Here is a 27,652-nt window from a genome sequence, read left to right on the forward strand (position 1 = left end):
AAGTTTGCAAAGGATTGTGAATTATGATCAACCGTAAAATGATTGTTCCAAATTATTGATAATATTTTAATTTTAATAACTTAAATATTCAACTCACACTCAGAAAATTTGCAAAGATGAAAATCTTCAATTCTGAAAGCACCACAGGATGAGAGGCACACTAATATACTATTGTTGATATACATTTTTTTTTCTCAACCATTCTCAAAAAACTACTTAGAATTCATTTAAGGTCAAATCTAATATATCTAAACACTTTGACCGAGAGTTCTCATTGTCAGGCTTATATTTCAAGAAGATTAGAAAAAGTTTGAAATTAAAATAAGAAACAAATATAGTTAGAATTTAATTTTACACTTGTTTTGAAAAACTCTATACATATTATTGTATCCTCCATATCTCATTTTATAGAAGGAGCCACATATGCAAATATCTTAATAGCAACAAACTAGATGCAAACCTAACAAAAGTGGCTAACAAAAGTATAATACCAGAATGTAATGAAATATTTTTATTTGTAAAAAGCAACAAATATTACAAGATCAATTGCAGACAATAATATCAAGTCAAATATAAATATATGCATACTATATACATATACATTTGCTATAACAACTTAAATTGGAGCAACAAAACCCAAAATGTAACATAACTGCAGTGATCAAGTTTGTCCCTCAAAAGAGATGAGTAAATGTACTTCACTCCCTTCTTTATGGATGTGGAAGACTTAGGGTATGGAATATTGCATGCACTCTCATTCTCATGAGTTTTAGCTTGGTGAATTAACTTTTTCCCTTTATTTTTTATTTGTTTTTCAAGAAATCATCTCATAAAAATGGAATATTATGATTGTCAAGAAACTGGATTTAAGTTTAGGACCCCTTAAAAAACATAGTACACAAAAAGAGATAGATAATCAAGGTTTTACAAGAAGGGGGAAAGGTAGAAAAAATGGATGGAAACTTCAAAAAGTTGTAAGATTTAGTTGTAACATAAGGAAAAATGAGTGGAATGGGATGCTCTTACCTTGAGGTCTTCAAGGAAAGACTAGAAGATGATTTGTTGGAATTGATTTAAGGGAAATCTGCATGTAGGTCCAAGTTATAAGAGAGAACCTCTCTTGTCTCTTCAATCCTAGATTCTTTGATTTTATAATTTTCTAAAGTAAGGAAGAGTTTTAGGAGGATTATTGAAAAGAAAAGGAGGACATTTTAGTTTCACTCAGGAAAGAACTATGTGACTTTAACATACTATTTGCTGTAGGTTGCCAAAACACAAGAACAACATTTAAATAAAAGTTCAAAAACATAATTCAAATTCAAATATCAGTAACTTTTGTTTCTCCAGTCAATTTTTCCATTAGGATAGATATTTAAGAGTTGTCTATGTTGTGAATCTCACTAACTGATCATAAGTGTAAAAAAACACAACTATTTTTGCAGATTAACTTCTGGGTCATCATTTTAGAATCATCTTAATATCTGACATTTGAATAAATTTAAAAATTTGTGATTTTTTATTTGTACTTTAACAAGAACCCTATAAGATGGATATGCAGAATATTTTGTTATTGCTTTACAAATGACTGTCTCTGTGCCCCAAGTCTTTCCCCATTACAGTCCATCATCCCTTCACCTTTCAAAAAGATCTGCCTAAAACAAAAGTCTGACTACTCAGCATAACATACTAAGTACTTAATATTAAGTCCCTTCTGCATCTTCTCATCCCTATTCACTAAACACTTTTTTTGTTTTTCAATCATGTCCAATTTTTTATGATCCCATTTGAGGTCCCATATGATTCCATATGATCCTATTTGACAAAGACACTGGAGTAATTTATCATTTCCTTCTCCAGTTCATTTTACTAATGAGGAATCTGAAGTAGACTGATTCTCTCTTACTTCTAGAATTGAATATCAAAACCCTCTGTTTGGCTCTTAAAGCACTTCAGAAATTGACCCTTTTTTAGCTTTTCAACATCATACTTGCTCAAAAACAATGATGCACTTCTACAACTCACACACATTTTCTCTGGTTGCACACCATGTCTGAAGTTCTCTTTTATCTCATCTCTACCTTTTGACTTTTTGAGTTTCATCAAATTTCTGCTAAAGAACCACTTTCAGTAGGAATCTTAATCTGAAATGCCTTAATCTCATTGCCAAAGTGATTATGTTCAATTTAACCTATCTATAACTTGTTTGCACATGATTGTTTTCAAGTTATCTCCCCTATTAGTCTCAGCAACTTGAGAGCAGAAGCTGACCTTGTTTAGCCTTTCTTGCACTTAAAGCAGTGACTGGCAGATAGTAAATGTGTAATAAATGTTTATTAACTTTACCTACCAGGATATAAAGCCAAAGCTTCTTGTCTCTAAGCCTAGGACATTAACTACTTTGTCACATAGTCTCTCCTAAAGTTATACCTTTGTTATTGTATTAATCATAGAGATATTCACATGGTAAAATGATTATTCTGAATATTCCAACATTTTGTTGTTATCTAAATATACTTTCTACTGAAATGTTCCTACCTGATAAATTATTTCTATTTTCTAAACACATTGTTTAAATACAGCTATTAAAATTTAAATCTTAATACACATTTATATCAAAATACTCTTGAAAAATATATAAACAGCAATTTAATTAATTTTCTTTGGCATAAATTGCTTCCTGACAGTGCAAAACTACAATCTTTAATATTTCCTTGATGTTGATAATAACATTATATAGGAAAAATCATTATTTTGAAATCATCATATAGTAACATTTTCAATAACAATCATCTCAAAGGAAAGTGAGATTTGAGACTGTGGGGAAGGAGGCATAATTTATAATTCAACTGGTCTGTGGTCTAGAAATCATCATCATCTCTTCATTATATAAATGATACCCCCCAAAAGGAATCTGATCAACATGAAAATCTGAAGTTTTCCAAATCATTTGTCATGACTTCTTAAGAAATTAAATTTCTACAAATGAATGATGTTTTAAGGATTGCAAACTGGATTTAGAGAAAAACATCTGACCTTCAATATTAACTATGCATATCAGAAATGTGACTGCAGAATATAATTCCAGTGTTCCTTCCTTTAGTCACTGGTCCTAACACTAGACATGCTTAGCTCATTATATCATAAGTTTAGCATTTTGCCTCTGTTAATACGATGATTAGTGGTCTGTTATTTTTTCCCTGAAAAGCAACAAACCTTCTAAGAATTATGCCCTTTTTGATAAGTGCACATATAAATGCATTTTTAGTGCTGGAATTGCTAACTGGATGATACATTGGCTTCAGTCTACAATATGTTTTCTTTTTAGTAGGCAGTTCGTGTCTTTCCTCTAGCTCCATAGAAATTGGTATGCATAATATATGTGTAAAAGCTGCAAATGTGCTTGTTTGGCTCCCTCCTCCTTTTCCCAGAGAGGACACCCTTCAGCTGTGAACCTGAGAAGAATGCACTGCTGATCAGTGAAGCTGCCATTGATGAATAACAGAGCAGCAAGTGCTGTGGTAAGAGTCAAAGGAATGTGCTTGGGGAATCAGGCTGAGGCTGGCCAGATAATTTGTAGGAACTGCAACCTTGATCTAAGCTCTAAACTACATATTCTCAAGACAGAGTATTATTTTTTAAAAAAGAAATGCCATTTTTTTAAAAAAAAGTAATGTACATATTGTACCTTTAGGATCTCACAGTGTCCTGTTTTTTGAATTACCAGTGAAAGCAAATATAATTTGTTTTCTATTTTCTGATCTAATCTCTTTCCATTCCTTAGGCATAGAAAAAATATACATTTAAAGACTTAGAATGGACAGCTAGCTTTTTTTGTAACACCAAAACATCTGGGTGAAAAAAAGAAGAATTCAATCAGCTGGAAATGTTGAGAGAGAGAGAGAGAGAGAGAGAGAGAGAGAGAGAGAGAGAGAACATATTCAAATGATTAGTTGAAATTTTTCACCTGAATCTTTTGGCTGATTATAGAACCAGCCTCTGCCTCAATTAAATGTGGATATTGGTATGGATGGAAAAGGATTGGTCAATCAATCAACATCTATTCATCAAATTAGTTAGTAATGTGCTAAGTCCTGTGTTAATTGCTGTGGTTAAATATAAAGAAGGGAAATAGTTTGGGGAAACTAGGTGGCATGGTGGATAGAACACCAGCCCTGGAGTCAAGAGGATTTGAGCTCAAATCCAGCCTCAGACACTTAATAGTTCTAGCTGCGTGACCTTAGGTGAATCAATTAACCCCGTTGCTTGCAAACACCAAAAAATAAGAGTGAGGCAATCCCTGGTCTCAAAAAGCTTATGATATATATATACATATATATATATATATACATATATATATATATATATAGGCACTTTACATTTAAAATGAGTACATTTTTTCAGCATATTAAACATCTGAGGGTAATAATGATTAGTCCAATGTGGGTATAAATTTATTATATTAAGCCTGAAAAAATTATTTTAGCATTCAGTGGAAACAGGAATCAGTGAGGTCAAATAATAACACATTTCTATACTTCTCTGTGGTTTAAAAGGTGGCACAAAGGATAGAATGACAATCACAGAGGTAAGAAGGACTGAGTTCAGATCCTGATTCAAATACTTATGAGTTTTGTGATTTTCGGTAAGTCACTTGGTTTCAACTTACCTCAGCCCAATTCTAAAATGGGAGAGATGATGTTGATGATGATGATGACAAAGTAATATCTCCCTCCCAGAGTTGTGAATATAATATGACACATTATTTGTAAATTACTTGTCAGATCTTAAAGTTCTATATAAATGCTAGCTTTTGTTAGATGGTAGGTAATACAGGCTATAGTCCACATTATATAGACAAGAAAACTAAGATTTGGAAAGGAAAATGACAGATAGTATGGGTTTTGAATATCTGAACTCAAACTCTGTTTATCTGGGCCCAGGGCTTTTTTTCCATAACCCTTATATCTAACCAAAAAAAGGTAATATTCTTCTATTCACTTGTGACAGATAAAATAAACTTAACCTATTAATCTGATTAAGAACAGTAGCTTAACAGTGTCTAAATTGTTCTGGAGATAAAATTTTAGGGAGAATTGAGAATGCTGAAATAGAGTTACAAATCTATGCTCTCACATTAACGTTTATGATAAAATGGGCACTGGGCAAAGAATCCCCACCAACCCTTCTATGAAAATATTGTCTTAAATTTGTGACAGCTCTGTTCAGTTAAACCCAAGAGCATCTCCTTTTAGCCAGTCAAGTAGGTTATTTATTATAAAATTCTTAAGTTGATAACTCAGATGTGATATTGAGAATAGAAATTCCATAACTCTAATAAACAAATTGGGGCATTCCATTAATTGTCCAGATCAAACTTGGAGTCTAAGGACCATTTGAGTTCATTTGGGTTCATCCACTAATTCTTTGTGTCTATAAAACAGTGTGATAGGCAAGACATAGACACAAAAATGAAACAAAATACAGAAAAAAGCATAGGACAATGGGAAAAAATGCTGTCTTTGGGGGCATCTAGATGATGTAGTGGATAGAGTACCAGCCCTGGGATCAGAAGGACTTGGGGTCAAATCTGGACTCAGACAATTAATTACCTTTGTGACCTTGGGCAAGTCATTTAATCTCAATGCCTAGCAAAAAAATGCTGTCTTTCAAGCCAAAGGGTCTAGTTTCAAAGCCCAACTCTGTTATTTAATACTTCTCCAAGCTTCGAAGTGTCACTGGATTTCATTTTCCTACTCTGTAAAAGAAAAGGAAAAAAGGACTAGTCATCGTCAATGCTAAGATTCTATTCCTGCCTCTGAGTCTAGGATTCTATGATCCTTAGCTTTAACAGATTATAATCTAAAACTCATAAACGTCATTAATAAATTAAAGGTTGAGAATGGGGGTAGAAGTAAAAAAAAATCTATAGAATGCTTCCTAAGGACTATGCTAAGTCTTTTACAAATATTTCATTTAATCATTACAACAATCCTGAAAAGTTATTGATTTTATTGTTAACATTTTATAGTTAAGTCCCAAATCACTTAATCCTGTTTGATTCTCCATCTGAAAATAAGCTGGAAAAGAATTGGAAGTCACTCTAGTATCTCTCCCACAAAAAAAAAAAAAACCCTAAATGGAGTCCAGATGAATCAGGTATGACTGAAAACAACTGAACAAAGCAACAACATCCTGATACCAGACCCACAGTGCCATCTACTTGTGTCTAGATGGACAGTTAAACAGTCTTTCTGTGTGATACTAAAATTTTGAATGAAAAGAGGGCTGTTTGTTCAGAGCCAATATAAGAAAGAGGATTATAGGCCTTCACACTAGAGACTCTAGATCCCTAAATCACCTCATTAAAGATCATATACTTCAGCCTACTTTGACAGAGGAGATTAAAATTCATCAATTAGGGAATTTCAGTTGATCAAGACGATAGAGTTATTGATCAAAAATAGGATTTGAATGTAGGTTCTCAATCAAGTACACTCATAGATAATGCAAGATCCAAGAGACCTGAATGACGAACAGTGTTTGTTGCAAGAGGACTCAGAAGGTATGGTATCCAAATAGATTTGTGCCCAGCCTGTGGTAGAGCATTCCAGGGTCATATGGTCCGATCAGCCCAGTTGGAGACACTGTAATTTGTCTAAAACATAATGACGTTATTTTGATCTTCTTCTATAAAGAAGGACAAGAAACAACTCTCTCAAGTACATTATCCTGTCTTTCAAGAATCTTGACCTCTGGAGTGGCTAGGTAGCACAGTGGATAGAACATCAGCCCTGGAGTCAGGAGTACCTGAGTTCAAATCTGGCCTCAGATGCTTAATAATTACCTAGCTGTATGGCCTTGGACAAGCCACTTAACCCCATTGCCTTGCAAAAACCTAAAAAAACAAAAAAGAATCTTGACCTCTAATCTTGACTCTTTGCTCTGCTGTCTGACCTTGTGGAAAAACACTTCTGTGGATATCAGTAAATTTATATTTAAAATGGAGGCTTATGTATTTATTGGTTTCTGAGGTTAGTTTCTGTTCCAATTTAATGACAAAAATCAAAAAGGATAGATATAGATAGAGAGATAGATAGATAGATAGATAGATAGATAGATAGATAGATAGATAGATAGATAGATAGATGATAGATTTGGGAAGGTTCATTTGCTCTGGGTAAATTTATTAATGATTTCTTTCTTTCCATCATTGGCTTACGTAATATTATTTTGCTAGAAATACTGAAATTTTCTCATACTGAAATGTCGTTTTGAAAGGTGCAGCTTAAATATAGAATTTTCTTCAGTGAAGGAGACAATCTCCTCTAAATCTGGTAGCATTTGGGACAGAATTTCTACAGAACTCCTTTGACTCTTAAAATATTTATTTTAATTTACTATTTTTACTATATTTTAATGACCTCCAATCTTTTTGCGATCTCCTTAACAGCCTTTCCTCAACAGCACTATTATTCTCATGATAATAATGACTGTAGGTCAGATAATATGTCTTTGGAGAATTATTAGTTGTTGATAACCCCAAGGATAATGGGAGTTACTTGGTAATAATATAATGCCCCAAAATATTCAGAAATAGCAAGAATGGAGGAAAGAGTACCAAAAGGAATGCCATTAGAGAGATGTTTGAATTACAGAAAAAAAGGGTAATGACAATATAAACAGAACAAGGGAAGGCTCCTGGTGATTCTCCATTTACTACTAAGCTGGTCCAAGAGCAGTGGTTAAAAATGAGCATCTTGGGTACCATATTGGTATCCTCACAACATCAAAAGGATAGAAGGAAGCATGATAAGGCTTTTAATTGGTGATAAATATAATATTCAATGGATTATAATTTTAATTATGAAAGAGATGGTTTTCTCAGTGGATAAAATGCTGAATTTGGAGTCAGGAATTCCTGAGTTCAAATGCAGCCTCAGATACTAGCTATGTGACCCAGGGTAAGTCATTTAGCTTCTGGAAGATGGGATAATAATACATCTACCTCACAAAGTTTTCTTGAGGACCGAATGAGATACTAATCATGTATCACTTAGCCTGGATCCTGTCACATATAAGCACGCTATAAAAGTTAGTTATCATCAACATCATCACTCTTATCCTCTTCCTCCTCTTGCACCTTCTTGTTATTATTTTCACCACTCACATCAGGGGAGTCATTGGTCCTCTCAAGTTTTGGAGCATCTGGCGAATAGCAGATAGCAAATACATTGTGGAAGTCACACCAGACTTTATCTTTTTTATATATCAATATGATTTTCCATGTATATCCCTCCTTTCTTTACATAGATAAGAGAAGAGGACCATGGAACAATACATATAACATGAGATTCATTTGTGTGTTGATAAATTCAAGTGAACCTTTTTCCTATTTCTTTGTTATAAGGGATAGTTCTAAAAATAGCAACAAAAAATTTTTAAAACGAAACAAAATCAATGTGTTTTCTCATCATATAAGGATTCTAAAAGGTACAACACTGCAATTACTGACTTGGAGTAAGTTTTATAATATTATTCAAACATGAATTTTTATACTGTACTTAACTTTATTGGCATTCATTGAGAAGGCTCTTCAGTTGTCAAAATGTAATTTTAACGTTGTCAAGTAAGAGTCAGTGAATGGTATGCAAAAGGATTCTTTCTGAAATCTCAATGATTGTAACTGAGAGGCAGTGGGAATATTTAGGTGGCAGCTAGAAAAAAAAATGCCTTCCTGAAAATTCTCTAAAATATTCCTCATTTTATTTCACTTTTTATAATTTTGATGAGTTTCTATGGTAGAAGATATCACCAGCTTAATTATCATGGGGAAAGTTCAAGGCAAAGTAAGCAAACTGAGTCCTAATAAAAAATCCACATATGAGATAAATGAAAGACAACACCCAACTTGCTTTGGCATAATCAGGTGTCAATCTTACTGAGCACAGAGTTTACAATAAGGCTTTGATTAAGGATGTCCATATTACCAAGCATATCTGAAAATTGTTTGATGATAAGAAAAGCAAATACAAAAAGCTTCAAGGAAAATTAAAAAGTAAAGAAATCCATAAAATGTTAAGGGAAATATCCCTATTTTCTAAAGAGAATAGTAAAAGTCTGCTTAATTTTAAAATTGTTGAGATAAAAACACAAATGTTTAATGCTGTAATGCAGAATCGAGGGCCAGTTATTTGAAGGGAGGAGAGAATGCAATCATCTTCTGCCTATTGAATTACAAAGAAAAGTGGCAGTTCATAGTATTTATTTCTTTCCTTTACTACCTATGTAACCACAGATAAGACAGACAGCATGTTAAAGATAAGAGAGAACTGACTATGGAGTCATAAGATCTTTCCTTTCACTGATACTTATCATCTATGAGACCTGGGATCAATCACTTAATATTTAATTTCATTTCTATACGATAATTTGTTCAACCATTCTTCAACTAATGAAGCCCCAAAATTGCAGTTTTTAATCATTAAATGTTTTTCCAGAATCCCACAAATTATTTTTAATTTTAAAATTTTATTTATGAATTAAAATAAGCATTTCTGCATCAAAGAATTTAAAAAGATGATTTCACTTGACACTGCAAATCTATTATGTATAATTTACTAATTCATTTGATGATATCCCATGACATTAGAGAGGTGATGCCATGAAAAGCACATGAATTAAATCTGAGTAAAAGTGACGCTGTGCTAAGTCATCAACTTCACTTTCTTCTCCAGAGTCATCTGGGTCCAGTGGCCAGATATGAATTAGGACAACTAGAGATGACACTGGATGTGAGACTATCAGGGTTAAATTACTTGCCTAAGGTCACAGAGCTAATAAGTGCCAAGTGTCTGAGTCTGGATACAAAATCCCATCCTCCTGTCTCCAAGGCTAGTATTCTATCCACGGCTCCACCTAGGTTTCCCTGCTTTTTCTTTTAAATATATTACAAAATTATCATGTAAATTTCATTTTCACTTTTTTCGCTTCCTTCCCTCCATGCTAGAGATGACTACCATTAAATACAAATATGTATAATATATAACTACACATACATACACATGTATATATATACATACATACATACACATATATACATATAAAACATTTCTATTTATCATTTCTTTCTCTGGATGCAGATAGCATTTTCTCTCATAAGTCCTTTATGGTTCATTTGGGTAGGTATAATAGTTAAAATGAATTAGTTGCTTAAAGTTGTCACTGTATACAAACGTCTTTTGGTTATGCTTATATTGTCCCAGAGAAGAAAAGTGACTTATCTAAAGTAACACAGCTAAGACTTGTGTCTTGATTCCAATCTACTATGTCATGTTATTGAGCCCCCATATTGATGACTCTGATAAAACTATGTCATAAACCCTCTCAACCTCAACTCTAAAGACTTTCTTCTCCATGCCACTTCACCTCTACATTGTTATGTTTCATACTAGACCTAACTGTCTTTTGGAACTGTGAAGCCCCCAAAGTATCTTCATTGCTCCCTCACATATATTAAACCTGTCCTTTGTCTTTCATCACCACCTAAGTCACTTAACTTCTCTTTACATTTCCAGTAAATCTCCCCAATCCTGGTTTCACATGCGTGTTAATAACCTTGCCCCTATAATCTTCAATATTCCCTTTGACTCCAGATCCAAACTAATTGACAAAATAGCTTAAACTTTCTCCTCACTAAAACATTGAATTAAAAAAAGTCTTCCTTAAGTTTGTTTGCTCCATCATTAAACATTTTTCATAATTATTACTTTTTCACAGTTTTTCATATTTCAATATAATTCACACCTGTGCATATCAAATCATTTTTGTAAATAATGTGGAAGATTATTAAGATTTTATCTAATAGCTTTCACCAATATTCATTAATGATACTGGCTCATTTTTCCCTCGGCTTTCTTTTGCCCCACTTTGGGAATAAAAATTATATTTTTCTCATAGAAAAATTTATTAGGTTATCTTCTTTATTTTTATAAAGAGTAATAGGCATAGGGAATACAGGTTCCAATACTCAATGCAATTTGCTTAAAAATTCACCTTGACAAGAGATTCTTTTTTTTAATTGTTCATTTGTTGCTTGATCATTTTCCAAAAGTTAGAATGATTTTTCATCCTGATCTCCACTTCTTAGAAATTTTACTTCTTTTGAGACTTACCTCTTGGTTCTGTTCTAAACCCCCTTCTCTTTTGCTCTATACTATCTCACTTGATAATCTCATCTGCTTTCATGGAATCTATCATCATCTCTAAGGACATTATTATCGAATCTACCTTTAATCTCTATCGCTCATCTTCAATTTCCTCTTGTACCATAGACATCTCTAATTCAGCATGTCCAAAATAGAACTCTTTGTCTTTCTTCTGAAACTCTGGCCTAGACTACTTCAAAAGTCTTCTAATTTTCTCATTAGAAGAGAAAGTGATATACAGTAATCACTCCTCACTTTTCCCTAGTTCTTCAAGCTTATTAACTTGACACCTAAATTCAGAAGATACTACAATCTTAATCAGTTTATTATATATGCATATATGTAATTTTTTCAAATGCACTTTTCATAATCAGCTTTACAGCAAGCTTACTCATCTGCTTTACCTACCTGCTTATGTGTTAAAAGAATCAACTGATGTCAGTAAAAAAGATGCATGGCTGAGAGGCACTAACACCATGCAAATAAGGAGAAGTCTGGTCCCAAGATAAAAGTATAATTGTGGGAAATTGTCCTGACATCACTTTTTAATATGCTACCTAATTTAGGCAATATATCAAGGATTCTCACTGAATCATAAAGTAATAGCTCTTCCAGAAACTTGTTAGTGGTTGCTAAATATTATACTGCTGAGACTAGTAAAGTTGTTGGGCATAAATTCCTAAAGGACAGCAATAATAAATGATATTTATTTCTTTAACAAGTTTTTCTCTGACTTTCCATTGCTAATAATGTCTGTGTGAGCCTTTTACTGGCAACCATCAGGTCTCAAATGATAAGGAAATGAATTTGTTTTGCCTAATTCAGAATCGCGAGACACCATCAAAAAAAATGAAAATTTGTTGCCCATTCCCAAGTGAACTTTGCCATAGTTTCCTTTTCAATCCAGTCTTGACTACGAAGGGAAGAATTTTGAAAATGTTATTTCCTGATTCCAGTGGAACATAAAATTCAATTAAATAAAGATTGGTTTCTAGTAAAAAAAATAATAAATTTCTTATTTAAATAGGTAGAGGTGGAAAATTACTATTTTTGTTGTTCATACAAGCTGCACTGCTAAGCATTGTCTCCATCTGACATTTATAAAACTTGAGACCTTTCTTTAATCATACTTTTAATGTCATATACTTTAAGCCATACCATTTTGCTTAGTAGAACCAGAAGTAGAAATTACATCTTCAATTTCTCCAGCTATGTATATTGATTGAACAAGAGCATGTGACAACACGTGAAAGGATATCTTTCTCAAGATAATTCTGGCTTCTTGAAAGTGAACTTATTTTAATTTTTGTCTTTTCATCCTGGGTGTCTAGTGTATATAATAATATATAATGGATGCTTAATAAAGCTTACAAAATTGAATTGAATTAATCCTAGAGCTTCAGTGTAAAGGAATCCCATAAAGCTAGATCCCTTAGAGATGAGGATCTCCCTGAAAAGCTCATCAAATCTTCCTTACATCCCAGAAGGCTCCATAACTGGCAAGGTGGCACAATGAGATCTTTAGGAATACCATTTCTCTTTTTTGTATTTATTTAATTTTATTTTTCCCTGCAAAAATAAGTTGCAGCATTCACTTTTGAAACCTTGAATTATTAATTCTCTCCCTTCCCACCCTAAAACCCCTCATTAAGAAAGCAAGCTATTTGATAAAAATTAAAAATATGTAGTTGTGTATAAATGTATTATCATGCTATAAAACTAAGCATAACCACTCCCCCCCAAAAGAAACCTCAAGAAAAATAAAAGGAAAAAAAGTATGCCTCAAACTGTATTCAGATATCAACAGTTCTGTCTTTGGGATGGATTGTATTCTTTATCATAAATCCTTCAGAGTTGCCTTGGGTCACATTAGTTGCTGAGAAAAGGTAAGTCGTGCACATCTGTGCATCCTACACTATTACTGTTACTATGTATATAGTACATTCCTCATTGCATCTATTCATGCAAGTTTTTTTCACTGGCAGCATCCTGTTCATCATGTCTTAATTTATTTTTAATTTATTTTAATTTATCTAAGGCAATGGGGTTAAGTGACTTACCAAAGGTCTCACAGCTAGACAATTATTAAGAGTCTAAAGTCGGATTTGAACTCAGGTCCTCCTGACTCCAGGGCCGGTGCTCTATCTACTGTGCCACCTAGGTGCCCCCATCATCATTTCTTATAGAAGAATAGACTTTGATCTTAATCATATAACATAACTTGTTCAGCCAGTCCCCAACTGATGGTCCTCCTGTGAATTTCCAGTTCCTTGGCTCAAGAAAAGAGCTGCTTGAACCTTGAATTAGACCAACATCTCACACACTATACCAAGATAAGATCAAAATGGGTGCAGGATTTAGACCTAAAAGACAATATTTTAAGCAAACTAGGAGAACAAGGAATAGTATACCTGTCAGATCTATAGAAAGGGGAGTAATTTGTGACCAAGGAAGAGTTGGAGAACATCATTAAAAACAAATTGGGGGGTATGGCTAGGTGGCGCAATAGATAGAGCACCGGCCCTGGAGTCAGGAATATCTAAGTTCAAATCCGGCCTCAGACACTTAATAATTACCTAGCTGTGTGTGGCCTTGGGCAAGCCACCTAACACCATTGCCTTGCAAAAACTAAAAAAAAAAAAATTGGAGGGGGCGGCTGGGTTGCAAAGTGGATACAGCACCGGCCCTGGAGTCAAGAGGACCTGAGTTCAAATCCAGTATCAGACACTTATTACCTAGCTGTGTGGTCTTGGGCAAGCCACTTAACCACATTTGCCTTGCAAAAATGTAAAAAAAAGAATTGGATAATTTTGAGTACATTAAATTACAAAATTTTTGCTCAAAGAAAACCACTTGTAAACAAGATCAAAAGAAATGTAGTAAATTGGGAAAAAATTTTTACAACTAGCATTTCTGACAAAGGATTCATTTCTAAAATATATAGAGAAGTGAATCAAATTTATAAAAAAAATGCTAAACCATTCCCCAAATGAGCAAAGAATATGCAAAGGCAATTTGCAGATGAAGAAATCAAAGCTGTCCATAGTCATATGAAAAATTGCTCTAAATTGTTACTGATTAGAGAAATGCTAATTAAAGCATCTCTGAGGTATCACCTCACACGTCTCAGAGTAGCCAATATGACCAGAAAGGACAATGAACAATATTGGAAGGTATGTGGAAAAGCTGAGACATTAAAGCATTTTCGTGGAGCTGGAGCAGTGAAGTGATCCAACCTTTTTGGAGAGCAATTTATGTCCAAAGGGCAATAAAAATGTGCATACCCTTTTATCCAGCAATACCACTACTGGGTCTATTCTCTGAAGAGATTATGAAAAAGGGTAAAAATATCACTTGTACAAAAATATTCATAGAAGCTCTGTGATGGCAAAGAATTAGAAATCTAGGGGATGTTCATCAATTCGGGAATGGCTAAGCAAATTGTGGTATATGTATATTATGGAACACTATTGTTCTATTAGAAGCCAGGAGGGATGGGATTTCAGAGAAACCTGGAAAAACTTGCACGAATTGATGTTGAGCAAGATAAGCAGAACCAGAAGAACATTATACATAATAGCAATATCATGGGAGTGATGATCAACCTTAATGGACCTCTTCATTCCATCAGTGCAATAATCAAGGACAATTTTAGGGTATCTGTGGCATAGAATACCATCTGTATCCAGAGAAAGAGCTGTGGAGTTTAAACAAAGACCAAAGATTATTACTTTACATTTTTTTAAAAAAAACTTTTCTTATGTAGTACATAATTTTGCTATCTCTAATGTTTTAATTCTTCCTCAAGGATATGTCTTTTCTCTCAACACATTCAATTTTGATCCAGTGCATAGCATGGAAACAATGTAAAGATGGTCAGATTCCCTTCTATGGGGGGGGAGGGGGAGAAGGAAGGAAGGGTGGGGGGGGGTAAATTGTAAAATTCAAACATTACAAAAATGATAGGTAGAAACTACTATTGTATATAATTGGAAAACAAATTAAATAATTATATAATTTTTAAAAAGTGCTGCTATAAATATCCTTATACATTTTAGGTCATTTTCCTTCCTGTTTTTCATCTCTTTTGGAATATAAACCTGTTAGTGACATTACTAGGATGACATAGTTCCAAATTGCTCTACAGAACTGATTTATCCTTTCACAACTCCTCCAACAGTGCATTTATGTCTCATTTTTCCTACATCCCCTCCACAATTTATCATTTTTTCTTTCTGTCCCATTAGTCAAACCAATAGATATAAGGTAGTACCTCAGAATTGTTCTAACCTGTCAATAGTGAGCTAGGGAATTTTAAAAAAATGATTTAAATGATAGTATCTGAAAACTGCTTATTTCTTTTGATCATTTATCAGTTGAGGAATGGTTCTTATTTTTTTTAATAAATTTGACTCAGTTCTCTATATTGATGAAATGAGGTCTTTATCAGAGAAACTTATTTCAATATTTCCCCCACAGTTGCTATTGCTAATGATTTTCCCCCATCCTATTCCCCTCACCCCCATTTATTCTATTTTCTCACCTTTCACCCATTCCCTCCTCAACAATGTTTTGCATCTAATTACCCCTCCCACAATATTTTGTCCTTTCTGTCCCTTACTCCGTACCCCCTACCCCCTTTCTCCTATCCATTTCCTCTCCTACTTTCCTCTAGGGTAGGATCCTATTTGAGTGTATATGTTATTCCGTCTCCCAGATAAATTTGATCAGAGTAATGCTAACTCACTTCCTGTCACCTCCACCCTCTTCCATCCACTGCAAAAAAACTTTTCCTTGACTCTTTTATGTGAAATATCTCATTCTATCCCCACCTTTCCCTTTCTCTCTGTACATTCTTCTACTTCCACGCGTAAACTCTCTTTTTAATATATTATCCCTTCAAATTCAACTCTCACCTGTGCCTTGTTTATATATGCTGCTTCTAACTGCCTTAATAAGTGAGAAAGTTCATTTGTCAGTATCATCTTTCCATGCAGTTCAACATAATTAAGTCCCTTTTGATTTGCTTTTCCTATTTACCTTTATATGCTTCAATTGAGTATTGTATTTGTTTTTGGTTTTGTTGTTATATTTGGGTTTTTTAAAGTCTTTGAAAGGTAATGGGGTTGCCCAAGGCCATACAGCTAGGTAATTATTAAATGTTTGAGGTCAGATTTGAACTCAGGTACTCCTGACTCCAAGACCAGTGCTCTATCCACTGTGCCACCTAGCTGCCAACGTGAGTATTGTATTTGAAGATTAAATTTTCTGTTCAACTCTGGTCATTTCATCAGGAAATCTAAAATGTCCCTTATTTCATTGAACATTCATCTTTTACCCCTGAAAGAGTATACTCGGTTTTGTTGAATAGTTGATTCTTGGCTATAATACAAGTATTTTGCCTTCTAGAATAGCATATGCCAAGTCCTATGTTAAAACTACTAAATTTTGTATTATCCTGACTGTTTATATGATATTGATGCTTTCCAATTGCTTGTAATATTTTCTTCTCAACTTGAAAACTCTCAAACTTGGCTATAATATTCCAGCTAGTTTTCATTTGGGAATCTCTTTCAGAAGGTAATCAGTGGTTTCGTTTAATTTCCATTTTACCCTTTGCTTCTAGAATATCAGGGCAGTTTTCCTTAATAGTTTCTTGAAAAATGATGTCTAGGTTCTTTTGTTTTTGGACATGACTTTCAGATACTCCAATAATTTTTAAACTATCTCCCCTAGATCTTTTTCCATGTCATTTGTTTTTCCAATGAGATATTTTACATTTTATTCTAGTTTTCTATTCTTTTGGTTTTGTTTTTATTGTTTGTTAATTTTTCACATAGTCATCAACTTTCCCTTTGCTCTATTCCTTAATCTAAGGAATTATTTTCTTCAGCGAGATTTTATGAAACTCCTTTCCTTTTTGGCCAATTCTGTTTTGTAAAGAATTCTTCTCCTCACTGGCTTTTTTGGACCTCTTTTTTCCATTTGACCCAATCTGGTTTTAAAGATGCTATTTTATTCAGTATTTTTTTATATCTCACCAAGCAGCTAACTCACTTTTCATTATTTTCCTGCATCCCTCTCATTTTCCCTACCAATTTTTCTTCTGTCTCCTTTACTAATTATTCAAAATATTTTTTGAGTTCTTCTTTGACTTGAACTCAATTCATAGTCTTCATGGAGGCTTTGGATGTAGAAGTTTTGACTTTCTATCTTCTGAGTGTGTATTTTGATTTTCCATATGAACACAGTAACTCCCTAAAGTTGGAATTTTTTTTGCTCATTTCCCCAACCTATGATATGATTTTAACTCTTTCTTAAGGTGGGACTGCTTCCAGGGCAGAGGATACACTGTCCCAAGTTTTTGAGGTTTTTGCAGTTATTTTCAAAGATACTTCTAGGGACCTGTAAATTTTCAATTCTTCCAAGATCTTATGAGAGTTTATGCTACTCTCCTGTCCTTTTCTCTGATCTGTGGGCAACCACAAGCACTCCTTTCTGCCTTGGAACTATGAGGAGGGTCCCCACTCTGTTTTGGCAGCAAGCTCTGTTACGTTTCAGCTCCTTTTCCTGAGACTGGGGTTCCAGACTAGGACACAGATGTGAGTATGGGCAAAGCAACAGAATCCTGCCTCAGTGAGAATAAAGAGACCCCTGTAATCTCCTTCAAATTCCCTTATGGGCTGAAAGTGTTAGAAGCACCTACAACTGTATAATTCAGTAGCTCATGAGTTCTGCTTATGGTCTGCTGTAGTTGGATCTTCCCTGCTGAGGCCTGAGCTGGACTAGACTCCAATCTCACCCTTGTGGGGAAGTTTTCCTACTGACTTTCCCAGTTTTCCTTGGAAAACTCTGGGCTGAGAGGTCTAGAAACCACCAATGCTGCTACTGACCCAGTCACCTTGTTTCCTGCTCCTGGATTGTTAGGGTTGGTTGGCTCTAGTGCAGGTTGTGTTGCTCTGTGCTCCTCTCTCACTTAGGGTAGCAGATGCTTCCCCCATCTTCTAAGTTGTCTTGAGCTGGAAAACTGTTTCACTTTGTCTTTTTGTAGGTTCTGCAAAATACTATACTTGGTTTAGAGTTATTATTTAAAGGTATTTGGAATGATCTGGGAGAGAGCAAGGATGAATCCCTACCTTGCCACCACTATCTTGGCTCCATTTCTGGGAATACCATTTCTTAAAGAATTTTCACTTTGCCTAGGGCTTAGGTTCTATTTACTTCTTCTAGAAAGAAATTACAGAGGTTGCTGCTTAAAGATAAGAAGGTAGCTTTAGGAAATTCAATGAAACAAAGTGAAAAAATAGAGAGGGGAGGGAGACAGGATGGTAGATTCAAGTGATTCCAAACACTGCAAATTAATATAAAACTGTCAAATGAAGATGGCAAGTGTTTTTAGAATTTATTTAGAATTCTGTTTTTAAAATTATTGAAGAACTGAGGACTAAATTCAATTGTCTTTCTACTCTGTAGGAAGTAACTTCCTACAAAAAAATCTTTTCTGATTTCCCATTGTTTCGCTCCCCTGTAACTCTGTAACTTTATATTTATTTTTCTTCATACAGCAATTTCTTTCCAAAGAATGTAAATTTCTTTGAGAGAAGAAATTGTTTTGTTTTGCCTTTTGTCTTTTGATCCCTTCCACTATGCTGAGCACATTATCCAGAACTTTTATTTTGTTCAATCTCTGATTTCATTGGCTAAACCATTTCCCCTACTCTTTCATATTGTCACCAGATTTGCAACTCTCAATGTACAAGTTAACTTTGAAGCTATGAATTAAAAGACATGCCCAGGTAACCATCATGTATCAGAACCAGATTTGAACTAAGACCCTCCTAGCACAAGTATCAACTTTCTGTCTTCTTGCCAAATGTGCTTATTACATTTTTGTTAAATTAGATTATCCCCAAAACAAACCAAGAATCTATTTTACAGTATTATGCACAAATGTACCTATTGTATAGATACCAAGGAACAGATCAGCTACAGAAACAGACAGACAGACAGACAGACAGAGACTCAGTGAAACCTGACTTTAAGTCCTGCCTTGACATATATTAGTTATCTTTTCAATTCTCTAGTAGTTGTTGACTGCCCTACTCTACAAAACAGACAATAAGCTAACTACATCAGTGGAAGGAGTTTCTACTTGAGAAGTTACATATATCAATGGAATTAAAAACATGCAGTCTACATAATGAATACCTACACATGCATGTTTTCCTTAACTAAACCAACATGAAGGATACTCATAGATTAGATTCCTAAGTAGAAACTTTGTGAGTTCTTTAGGTGTGACAAAGTATATGAGATATATTTTTCTGTTGTTCTAAAGGACAAATACAACACATTCCTTCAATTTGTTACTGATTTGCTATCTTTTTATTTCTTTATCTTTCTAAAATAAAGGCAGCTTATAGGTTTGAATTAAAATTATTTTGAAAATCACTTAAAATACAAAATCCCTCTTACTAATCAATTGGTCCCTACCCTAGTTGATGAAAATTGGAGAAACTTCTTTTCTCTGCCTGTCTCAAATCCCAAATTGATAGTCTTAAACAGATATCACTTTTGCTGACTGCATAATGTATTAACAGTAACTAGTAAAACAGAAACCTAGAAGAATATTTAAATAATATATCAGCTGAGATAGGAATTGCAGTGAAAGTCACTTTTGTGTTCTGAGAAATTAGAGCCTAGAAGAAGCTGCTGACTAAATTAAGTGAATCTTGGCCAGACTATTGCAATAAGACCAAGTGGCCATGTGTGTTGTAGATATGGAATGAAAATGAATCTCATGAGTGGAGAGTAAATAAGAACTCAGCTAGTGGGATCAGGAAATCAAGGATCATGTGGGAAAGGGCCAGAAAAACAAAGTTGTCAAAGGAAAGAGTCCTGAGGCACTCAATGTATAGATATTCTGTTTTGAAAGTTACTTGAAGGGATGGCTAGGTGGCGCAGTGGATAAAGCACCAGACCTGGAGTCAGGAGTACCTGGGTTCAAATCCGGGCTCAGACACTTAATAATTACCTAGTTGTGTGGCCTTGGGAAAACCACTTAACCCCATTTGCCTTGCAAAAAACTAAAAAAAAAGTTACTTGAAGCATCTTTGGGATAATGCAGCATCCAATATTTGGAAATTAAAAAACTAACAAACAAACAATTTTAGGGAAGAGGACTTTCTAACCCTCTTTGATCCTCTAAGTTGATGAGACCACAAAGGGTACTGTTAATAGTACATTGAATTATCCACTTTGAGTTGGACAGAGGAAAGCAGAGTCTGTCCTCTTAACCACAAATATTCGGTTCATTTTTGTGCATGTAACATTGGTGATTTTATATGTATATATGTATGTATAGTTTTATGTATATATATATATATATGTGTGTGTGTGTGTGTGTGTGTGTGTGTGTGTGTGTGTGTGTGTCTAATTTGCAGCTATCCTGCAAATTATAAAGTTTTTAAAAGTTCCAAGGAAAACAGGCAAAAATGAAACAGTCCCTATCTTCAGTCCCTCCCCTCCCAGGGGAAACAATATATATCTACGAATGACATATTTAAAGGAGACACAAAGTTAACTATGTATGGAAAGGAATTAGCAGCTGGAGGCATCTTGAAATGCTCCCCTCCACCTCCAAAAAGTGCACTTGAGCTGTCAGCTAAGGAAAATCGGGAAATTTATAGAAAGAATGTGTCAGAGGTAGGCTTTGAACCTTGGTCTTCCTAATTTGGAGATCAGCTCTCCATCTCCTGTGCCATTTGGGGTGTCTATATATGTTTGTATGTGTGTATGTGTACGTGTGTGTGCAGGGTGGGGGATGAGTAGAGTAAGTTTTTTAATTTTTTTACAGGATTTTGTTGGAATGACAGGTTACAAAGAGACAGATTGAGCACCCAGACCCTTGTGTTGCTTGCATTAATAGTTATTCTGGGGGGAGTGGTCAAGGCTCTCTAACATGGAGCTAGATGAGCTATGATTATTCAAACAACCACCTGGATTTCTATTGCTCTAGTATCCCTGCTGTGTTCTATTTATAGGGACTATTTGACCAGTTTTGTGACTAGCTTTACATATATTTAGCTTGTGGTAATACACATAAGACCAGCAGGATATGGCTTCTAAGTAAAGCTAAATATAAATGTGTGTGTGTGTGCACGCACACGCACGCATTGGGTATACTCATCTATGTACATCACACACATATTACATACCTGTCATAAACACCATATATGTACATGGATACACATATAGATAGGTTAGCCAGAAAGAAATTGGAATTGAATCAGTTCTGTGATAGCCAATTCAAAGGTACATGACTGCCATATGAATGAGTTAGAAATCCCTTACATTTCTTTAGGTCAGAAGTTCTTAATCAGGGGTCTATAAAAAAATTTTGTTTTTATATCTATATTCTAAAATCATAGGTTCTTTTATAATGGTATGTATTTGCTTTATGAATTTAAAGACATGATTCTATAGCTTTATAGCTATATCTATATACCAGACTACCAGAGTGATCCAGAACATACCAAAAGGATTAAAAACCCTTGTTCTAGTCAATATTAATGAATTTTCTCAAATAGGAGGAGGAGAAAGGCTGTTAATATCATTTTCCTTTCAAGTCTTCTTTGTCAGAGTGGGTGAAATGATTAATTTCTGATTTCATATGAAATCTAATTATTAAAAACCTTTTTAAAACCATGAAATATAAGTTATTCAAATAATTAACTCAGCCAATAAGGTTTTCCAGAATGAGAGATAAGTTTTGGAAAATAAGATGCATAGTTAAAATACAAACATTTTTTTGCTTCCTTATTAAAAAAATGTAGATCTAGAATTAAAGGATCAAAGATCATGTGGCTCTGCTACTTACTATCTGTGTAACTATGGTCAAATCATTTAAACTTGCTGTACATCAGTTTCCTCATTTGTAAGGTGAGAAAAATTTAACTTGATGATGTCAAAGGTCTCTTGCATGATCTTATGTGGAAACTTTCTTCAAAACAAAAGATTCAGTTATATGTTATATACTGCAATTCCAGAATTTTATCTTTAACTTCTTTTTTAAGCTCAAAAGGAAATGGAGGAAAGGAAAATATAAAGTGCAAGATACATAATTTTTCAAATATTAAAGTTTTACATTATAGCATGGTAATTTTGTTGTAACTGTTTATAAGTATTCATGACCTAAATAATGAAGACTGTGAGCTGCACTAAGATAGACAATTTAAGAAAATACATGTCAAGTATTTTGCTCTACTTTTTAATACCAGTGTCATTTGAAGACACATATTTATCGATGCTGTTATAAAAAAGTTTGTCTTATAAGAAGAGAATTAAGAATTCTAAACTTTAAGAACTGAGAAGTACCTGAATATTTTCACCATCCTCCAACATTCATTTTCCCTCAATATCCACAAACTCCTGCATTCAATAGCATGCTGTGTCTTCCTCTGAATTAGACAATTTAAGCAAACTGGACTTTCTCTCACATGCAGAAAAATAAATAGAAAGGAAGTTGCTTCTAGCTTACCTCTGGCCAGGATATAACCAAAAAATTTTCAGTGTCAGATAACATCCCATTTGAAATGTTAATTAGTAAAACCAGACTGACCCTGAATTACTTACTAAATCATTTTGGTTACCTTCCAGCCTCAAGGAATGTGACCTCTTCTCTGACTTGTCCCACCCCCAGAGTCGGTGCATTGGGTCCACATAGAACCATCTAACAATGTTAACCCAGGCCACCTGATAGCCTTATCCTGACAAGTTAATTTTCTTCTATTTTATTTTATAACCTTTCCTCAACCTCAATCTGTGCTGGCTCTGAAGAACAGATATTTTGGTGACCTCTACAATGGTGTAGCATCTCTAACTAGCTTGCTTTTTTTCCCCTTTACTGAATGAAAGGGAAAGATGAGAAGCAGGGAGGTCTTTGTATAGTCAACACTTCTAACAGTGGGTTTCTGTGCTTCTAGCAAGAAGTATGTGGGTTAAAAGATGAAAGGTTTATGAGTCTTACTTATTGTCTGGCTCCAACACTTAAATAGGTGGAGTCACTCATTTCCAGCTCTTCTCATCATGTATGCAGGTTTGCTTTTTCTTCTCCCCCTCACCCCCCTTAATCATATTACTTTCTGTTCTACCAAGGAGAATGAACTTCCTTTCAAACCTGCTGGAGAAGAAAAAAAATGAACTTTGGAATGTAATAGAATTGTCCTCTAGAAGAACTACTCTGGTTTACTTTTATCTCTCCTTATATAGACTGCCATAGACTTATTTATATCTATGTTTCAGTCCATATTTACTTGTTCTTTCTCTGTTTTGAGAAAGCTATAAAATATGAATCAATAATATCTCCCCTTTTGCTCCAAGCTCCAGTTTTGCCAGAAGTGCCCCCCCAGCTTTAATAAGGTCTATCAATCTCTCTTTCTCTGAATACTTGCTATGCATTTGCCAACACCCCCACCTTCTTTCAGCAGCATTTGTCCCAAGGCCACATAACAAACCAGTAATTCAATAAAACAACTACATTGTCTAAGAAAAATGAGTTTCTTTCTAAAGAAATGGCAAAATAGAAAGCAAAGGAATTCAGAGCAGGGCATTCTTTATAAAGAGGACTCATCTCTCCCTAGAGAAAAAAAGAGGGGAGAAAAAGGCAGAGGATGAAACAATAGTACTTATTGGATTCTGTCTCTGCTACACTTGTGTTCAGCACCCAGAGATCTTCTTTCAGCCTTGGGACACCTTGCCCTGGAACAGAAGTTATTGTGTTCTCTTTACCCTGGTCTCAATAAAAAAAATGGTGTGAAGATTGTAATGGAACTTAAGACAGACCTTGCTCCTAATGACATCTTGCGTAGGCTTCTCTTCCCCTAGTTTCCTGGAGGCCTGAAATCCTCCCCTGCTTTGTGTTCTTCATTTATATCCCACCTTTCCCAATGTTTCAATGACTCCACCCTGAAAAAGGAGTTGAAGAAAGAGAGAGGAAAAAGAAGGAATATGGGAGAGAAGAGGGAGAGATAGAGATAAAGAGACAGAGATAGAGATAAAGAGACAGAGAAACAGGTAAAGGGAGAGAGGGAAGAAGAGAAGGAGAGAGAGAGAGAGAGAGAGAGAGAGAGAGAGAGAGAGAGAGAGAGAGAGAGAGATAAACACACAAAAACACCCAGATCCTTGAAAGAAAAGACAGGAAGGTGGGGAGAAACAGACAAATATAGAGAAACAGGGAGACAGAAAGAGAAGAAAAGAGGAAATGTGAGATAGACAGAGATTCAAAAACTATGAAACACAGATAGAAAGAGGAGGGAAAGGAGGGAGGAAAAAACAAAGAGAGGAGAAAGAAATAGAGATAGAAGCAGATGAGACAGAGACACAGAGCCCTTTCAGGCACAGTCTTAATTCCTTCAATCTTTGGATAAAAACGCATGGGATATTTATGTCCCAACATATCAATGTCCATCACAACTACAATACTTAGACCACTTCCAATAGGGAACTACATACAGTTCATTTTTTTTCAACTATAAAAATGAATTACATGCACCTACACTTGTCATTTACAGAGTGACATTTCGAAGTTCTAATTTGACCTACATTTGTTATTTGCAAATTTCTTTTGACTTTAAAATAAAATTTATTTCTCTCTTCTTCTTGACTTTTTCTATTTGTCAAGGATTAGGTCCCCCCCATTTTTCCCTTATTCTTTTCCTCCCTTTTCTCTGTTCTCGAGAAAGTCCAAGCAAGCATTACTTTCTTATTTTCTTCAGTTATTGAAATATGGCCACTTTTGAATCATATTGCTCTTCAAATATCCATTTACAGTGATACAGAGAATTTCTCATCTAGAAGGCTATTTTGGCTTACTCCTCCAAGATTCTCTCTGTGAACAGACTTGTGACTAATATGATATATTTATTTTTTTAAATTAGGAATAGAGGATACATTGGAAAATTGCATAGCTAGCTCATAACTCTTTATTAGATTCTAGTCTTGGAAGTAAGCTTTAACTGTTCTGGGGTTGACTTCTTCCTGTGACTGACTGACTGTATAAAAACTTTTTTGCTCCAAAGGGGGAAAAATTATTTACTATTATAGAATTGACCAGATGGTCTCTAGGCCAACAAATGACTATTACAAAACATTTGGATGAGCTAACTTGAAATGAACCTAAAACATTTTCCTCAAAAAGACACAAGGGCTTAAAAATAAATAGGTTCCAAAAATTTTAAGGTTTGTGTGTGTGTGTGTGTGTGTGTGTGTGTGTGTGTGTGTGTGTGTATGTGTGTGTGTGTGTGTGTGTATGTATGTGTGTGTGAAGAAAAACAGTTGGCTAATATGTTCCTTGATCTAATATTCTTCAAGGGGAAAATTCAGAGTTCTGGTAAAGGATCAAATTTGATAAAGCAACAAGTACATCCCTGGCACTATGCTAGGCTCTGTGTAGAATATGAGAGAAGTAAAAGACTCTGTCCTTACAGAGATTTCTATACAATGGGTCATGCTTTCCTAAAGTTGATCCCCATGTCAATATTTCTAGCAGTATCAAAACTTTTTTTTTAATTGAAGTTTCTTCTAGGGGAAATTTCTCATCAAGAATTTGTCGAAGGGGGCAGCTAGGTGGTGCAGTGGATAGAGCACTGGTCTTGGAGTCAGGAGGACCTGAGTTCAAATCCAGATTCAGATATTTAGTAATTACCTAGCTGTGGGATCTTAGGTAAATCACTTAGCCCCGTTGCCTTCCAAAAATAAAAAAAAAAGTTTAATCTAAAATGGCAACTAGCTTGAACTAGAAACAAAATAAACCAAATGTTTGACACTCTTTGCCAGATCCCACTCCACCAATGAAAGATTATCAACAAATGCCATTTTATTAAATACAAAGTAACCTTATTGCATTATACATTTGAATATGTCAAAGAGATATGTCTTTTGTTTTCTTTTTTCTTTATTTCTCATGTATGTATACAGCCTAACTCCTTTGAATAAGGGCACAAACACTGACATAATTATTCATAAGTCTGTCATGTATACTTGATTCCCTTGCTCTATTATATCAGAAGCTAAGTGTTCATCTTTTGAGCTCCCAATCACATGTAGAAAAATGTAGTGTAGTGTAGATCAAATAGTTCATTTAATTAACTATTTCTTTTCTTGAACTCATAAAAACATTCAGAAATGAATCATTTTAAGTCAAATGTAAGTCTTTTTTTACCCCTAACTCCATCCTCAAAAGTACAAAATTATGTGGAAAGCATCAGTATTGGAGTCTTTAGCAAAAAGACCTTGAAAGTGGACTAATTTTAAATGAATGTCATTAAGACTTTTGTTGATGAAGAAATATTTTTTCAAAGCAAGGAAACAATGATGCACATGAATGACTGCCTACAAATTAGTAGAGCAAATATCATAAGAATCCAACAACATGTCTATATAGTACTTGATCCATGAGGAGTTATTCAACTATCACTTATGCAAATGTCAAAGTTCAGCTATTTCTTATATTTGCTATCCGAAAGCTTGGAAACTTCTGCAGTAGAATCTGAAAAGATCAGGTTAGGAAAACTGATAGGAGACTCAGATTAATTTTTCAAAGGGTAATTACATTTCAAAACCCTGGTTCTTTTCCTTTCTGTTTTCATTGTCCAAAAAGTAAAAATGGATGGAATTTCTGAAGACCTAACAGAAAAAGATCAAATTTAGGATGTGCTATAGATATGCAAGCTGATTGCAAGAGAAGATAGAGAAATAGAATTACAGGCTTGGTTAAGATAATGAACTACAAAACATTCAAAAAGAATTAGCAACAAAACATTTATAAAAAAGACTATTTTCTCCAAAGAAATTTTTTCTTTAGCCATTTTCAAGTCCTGTCCTATTCTTTGTGGATTTATTTATATCTTTCAGCTTTTGTTGTAGTTAATTATTTCCACTAATTCTTAGTTGATTCTTTAGAATTTGCTAATTAGACCATCCTATCATCTGCAAGTAGTGAGAGTATTATTTCCTTTCTTATTCCAATTCTTTTAATTTCTTTTTCTTGTCCTATGGCTTAAGAATATTGGTAATAATGACTATTTTTACTTCAACCTTAATCTTATTGGGAATGTTTCTAGCTTATCTCCATCACAGATAATGCTTACTGATGGTTTTAGATAGAAACAATTTATTTTAAGGAAAGCTCCACTTATCCTTATGTTTTTAAAAGGAATGGGTATTTTGTCAAAAAGTTTTTCTGCACTCATTGAGATAATTGTATAATTTTGTGGCTTTTGTGTTGGTAAATTATGCTGATAACTTTCCTCATATTAAATCAGTCTTCTATCCTCATATAAATCTCAACTGGTCATTCTGAAATATTGCTATAATCCTTTTGACAGTATTTTATTTAAATATTTTGCTTCAATATTCATTAGAGACATTGACCTATAGTTTTCTTTCCC

The 27,652-nt window shown here is 34.2% G+C and overlaps 1 long non-coding RNA gene across 1 annotated transcript in view; it reads right to left on the reverse strand.

Moving 5' to 3' along the window:
* Positions 1 to 22,693, reverse strand: part of LOC141511723 (uncharacterized) — a 131,368-nt gene extending 108,675 nt beyond the window's left edge. Inside the window, exon 1 of the long non-coding RNA XR_012475377.1 lies at positions 22,581 to 22,693. This is a non-coding gene — a long non-coding RNA (uncharacterized LOC141511723). The remainder of the gene's footprint in view (positions 1 to 22,580) is intronic.
* Positions 22,694 to 27,652: the final 4,959 nt, after the last annotated feature.

This window comes from Macrotis lagotis, chromosome 2 (genome assembly GCF_037893015.1).
Source record: "Macrotis lagotis isolate mMagLag1 chromosome 2, bilby.v1.9.chrom.fasta, whole genome shotgun sequence".
In the NCBI taxonomy this organism is placed as follows: domain Eukaryota; kingdom Metazoa; phylum Chordata; class Mammalia; order Peramelemorphia; family Peramelidae; genus Macrotis; species Macrotis lagotis.